At 42.6% G+C, this 4,683-nt stretch overlaps 1 non-coding gene across 1 annotated transcript; it reads left to right on the top strand.

Moving 5' to 3' along the window:
• Positions 1-241: 241 nt before the first annotated feature.
• Positions 242-316, top strand: Trnas-uga. The gene has a single exon. It is a non-coding gene; the product is annotated as a tRNA-Ser (tRNA).
• The last annotated feature ends 4,367 nt before the right edge of the window (positions 317-4,683 follow it).

Raw genomic sequence — 4,683 nt, 5'->3', positions numbered from 1 at the left:
GTCGCGGTCCGGCACACAGTTTTAATCTGCCAGGAAGTTTCATATCAGCGCACACTCCGCTGCAGAGTGAAAATCTCATTCTGGAAACATCCCCCAGGCTGTGGCTAAGCCATGTCTCCGCAATATCCTTTCTTTCAGGAGTGCTAGTTCTGCAGGGTTCGCAGGAGAGCTTCTGTAAAGTTTGGAAGGTAGGAGACGAGATACTGGCAGAAGTAAAGCTGTGAGTACCGGGCGTGAGTCGTGCTTCGGTAGCTCAGTTGGTAGAGCACTTGCCCGTGAAAGGCAAAGGTCCCGAGTTCGAGTCTCGGTCGAGCACACAGTTTTCATCTGCCAGGAAGTTTCATATCAGCGCACACTCCGCTGCAGAGTGAAAATTTCATTCTGAATGAGCAAACTGTCACATCACTTGTCAATAAAATGATCTCGTCCTTGAAGGTGTTTTCCGGTAATGTAAAAACGCAGAATGGGTCAATTTCTTTCCGCTGTTTTCTGATACTGACATTGTAATGGCCAGCAGTGCATTTTTTTATTTTTTTGTGTGCCACTGATAATAAGCATACATATTCACCAGTAAGCACATACCTTTAATCTGTGCTGCAAGATCAATAAATGAAGCCAATAAAAGTAAACGTAAGATATCGCTTTTTTTGTAACAGTTAGTAATATCGACCCGCATGCAGTTATCTTTCATTTTTGGTAGATTAGGACACTGCTGGTACCAGAGAAGCAGTCTTACAGACAGGATGATGTGCACATGTCAACAATGTCTCTCCAGTAGGGACAGACCCCAGCGGAGCATTGACATGGTGGCTCTGAGGGGCAGACACCACTTCCCCGAGCAAGCAAGTCAAAATTTATGTTGAACTATGGCCAGTCATGGAACCCAAACATCTAAGCTAGCATTTGAAATACGTTCCTTCCGTTTCCAATTCCAGTTTTTAGCATGGCAGCGCTTCACTGGTGGCTTTAAAAATTTAAACAATACTATTTGATGGACTCTCTTTTGGGTCCTATATTGCATCTCTTGTTATCGCATAGTGTTCAGTGAACAATTCCTGGGATCCACCTGCTGTATTCTTATCGAGCTACGTGTCCGACCAATTGCCACTTCCGTCTTGTTATTCTCTTAAGGAGCTCTGCTATCTTTGTTCGCCTTCTAATGCCCTCTGAGCGAATCCTTTTCCTGAGGCTGTCTCAGCCGGCCGGTGTGGCCGAGCGGTTCTAGGCGCTTCAGTCTGGAACCACGCGACCACTATGATCGCAGGTTCGAATCCTGCCTCGGGCATGGATGTGTGTGATGTCTTTAGGTTAGTTAGGTGTCAGTAGTTCTAAGTTCTAGGGGACTGATGACCTCAGATGTTAAGTCCCATAGTGCTCAGAGCCATTTGAACCATTTTTGAGGCTGACTCCCAGCATCTATCGCTCCGTGGCTTGTTGTGCGCGCTTCAGTTTAGGAGCACTAGACTTAGTCAGAGTCATAGTTTCCAGACCATAGGCTATAACTGATAGTTGCACATATTTAGGTCTGTTGGGATACCGTTGTTGGTCAGGACAGGTCTTAGTTTCTGGAATGTTGCCTAGCTTAGTCCTATTCTAAGAGGGATTTACGCATTTTCATTGCTTTTCCCTGGTTTAATTTTGTGGACAAGGTAGATGTATTCATCAACAGCTTCTATAGACTGGTGTCTGACTATAAATGGTGGGGTGTCTGGGTTTAGAATTTTTGTTTTATTGATGTTCGTTTCCAAGCCACTCTTTGCAGAGGCATGTTTTATTTCTTGAACATACATTTCATTTCTTTTAAATTTTCATTTACAAGTACAACATCATCGACAAATCGAAGATGGTTCAGATATAAGTTACTGATTTTTATTCCACTGCTGTTCCACTCTTGTGATCTGAATGCGTCTTCCAATGCAAGGGCGAACAGTTTCGGAGAGATAGTGTCACCTTGGCGAAGTCCTTCGCTGACTGGGATTTTACTGGTGATAAAGACTTCATCCAACCTATCTGTCATTACTGCTTGTTCGTAAATGTGTTTCAGGAGATTTATATACCTTGAATTTATTCTGGTATTTTAAACGGCCTTCGTGTTTGCCCAAATCTCCACGGAATCGAAAACTTTTCGACAATCTATAAAGGCCAGATGAATCTAGATGTTACACTCAGTTGTTTTCTGAAGAAGAAGGTGAATAGTCTGGATGTGATCCGTAGTTGAAAAATGTTTCCGAAATTCCGTTTGCTCAACAGGTTGATGTAAATCCAGTTTTCTTGTGATGTGGTTTGCTTCAATCTTAGTCAGGAGTTTGTGTAGATGTGATAACAAATTAACCGGATAATAGTTCTCCAAGTTTTTCTTTCATCGAAATTCTGAAGATAGCAGAGGTAAATTACACGGAGTAAAAGGCTATTTACAACTTGTACGGAAACCAGAAGGCATGTATAAGGGTCGATGGGCATGAAAGCGAAGCGGTGGTTGAGAAGGAAATGAGACAGGGTTGTAGACCATATCCAATGCTCTTTAATCTATACACTGATCAAGTAGAAGAGAAAACCAAAGACAAATCTGGAGTAGGAATTAAAGTTCAAGGAGAAAAAATAAAAAAAACTTTGACGTTTACCGATGACACTGTAATTGTGTCAGAAGGAGCAAAGGACTTGGAATAGCAGATGAACGGAATGGACAGTGTCTTGAAAGAAGAATATAGGATGAAAACAACAAAAGTAAAACAAGGATAATGGAATGTAGTCGAATTAAATCAGGTGATGCTGAGGGAATTAGATTAGAAAATGAGACAATCACGGTAGCAGATGAATTTTGCTATTTGGGCAGCAAAATAACTGATGATGGCCGAAGTAGACAGGATATAAAATGTAGACTGGCAATGGCAAGAAAAGTGTTTCTGAAGAAGAGAAATTCGTTAACATCAAATAGATATTTAAGTGTTAGGAAGTATTTTTTGAAACTGTTTTGTATCGAGTGTAGCCATGTATGGAAGAGAAACATGGACGATAAGCACTACAGACACGTTGAGAATAGAAGCTTTTGAGATGTGATGCTACAGAAAAATTCTGAACATTAGATGGGTAGATCACATAACTAATAAGGAGGTACTGAATAGAATTGGGAAGAAAAGAAATTTGTGGCACAGCATCATTAGAAGAAGGGACCGGCTGATAGAATACTTTCTGAGACACCAAAGGGTCACAAATGTAGTACGGGAGGGAAGTGTGTGTGGGGGGGGGGGGGGAGGAGGGGGGGGGGCGGGGGGGGATAACATCCGTTGAGGCAGACCAAGAAGTGAATACAATACACAGATTCAGAGTTGCCGTAGTTATTCGGAGTTGAAGGAGCTTGCACAGGATGGAGAAGCATGCAGAACTGCATCAAACCAGTCTTCGGACTGAAGACCTGAGCATAATACGCGACTATCTCTCCCTTATTGTCCTTGAGTTTTATAATTTAATATCTTCCTGTGGACATGATAAAAACTAAACTTAACTCCTCCCGAACAGGCCATGAAGGCCCAACCGTACTGACTGGCCGCCGTGTCATCCTCAGCTCAGGCGTCACTGGATGCGGATATGGAGGGGCATGTGGTCAACACACCGCTCTCCCGGCCGTATGTCAGTTTCCGAGACCGGAGCCGCTACTTTTTAACCGAGTAGCTCCTCAGTTTGCCTCAAAAGGACTGAGTGCACCCCTCTTGCCAACAGCGCTCGGCAGATGCGATGGTCAGCCATCCCAGTGCTAGCCCAGCCCGACAGCGCTTAACTTCGTTGATCCGACGGGAACCGGTGTTACCACTGCGGCAAGGCCGTTGGCGTGGACATGATGGTCTTTAAAACTTTCATGTTTCGACCGTTTTCAATCGTCTGCATGATTAAATTGCTCTTAAATTTCCTCAGATCTTTTCTTGTTTTTTTTTCCGGAATGTATTAGTAAGAGTTGTGTTTTCTGCTATATTCCTGTCTGTTGTTTTCCTTTCTTTGATTCGCAGAATGTTACTATCAGTAATTTGGCTGTTCTTGTTAGATTTATGTTTGTGGGACCTCGTTTGCAGCAATTTGGATGCTTGTAATTTTCCCAGCGACTTCATTTACGTCTAACAATATCAGATCTTCTGTTGGATCTACTTTCTCAGATAAATTTTGCTGAAATGATGCATTCTGTTTCCCTAAGTAATTCAGTCATTTGCTCTTGGAAACGTGTACTTCCTTATCATTTTTGATTGCTCAGGTACAGGTTTGATGTCGGGGTGAAGCTCGCTCGAACTAGCCTATGGTCGCTTCCTGTGTCAAATCTATTGAGTTAAGACACACCATAGCAGTTCTGTGTTTTGTTAGTGTGAATGAATTCTGTATATTTTTGGTTTGACCATCAGGGCTGTTCCCTATCCCTTTACGCTGGATGGCGTTCTTAAAGAAGATAATCATGCAATAGAGACTTTCAGCTCTGAGATATTCTAGCAGTCGTTCCCCTCTTTCATTTCTACTCCCTAACTCATACTTACCAATGTTCCGTGGGTCTCCATCTTTCTTTTGTCGAATTTTTGCATTACATTGTCCCTTGATGATACCCAGCTGTGTTTTTAGCTTCAGTATATCTTTGTATAGTTATTCAACCTCCTCCTCATCAGAACTGCTGATTGGAGCATAAAGCTGAATGAACTGTAAGCAAAA

The sequence above is a fragment of the Schistocerca piceifrons genome, chromosome 1 (assembly GCF_021461385.2).
Source record: "Schistocerca piceifrons isolate TAMUIC-IGC-003096 chromosome 1, iqSchPice1.1, whole genome shotgun sequence".
Lineage (NCBI taxonomy): Eukaryota > Metazoa > Arthropoda > Insecta > Orthoptera > Acrididae > Schistocerca > Schistocerca piceifrons.
The sequence above is the reverse complement of the archived record's forward strand: the minus strand, read 5'-3'. Positions and strand labels throughout refer to the sequence as shown.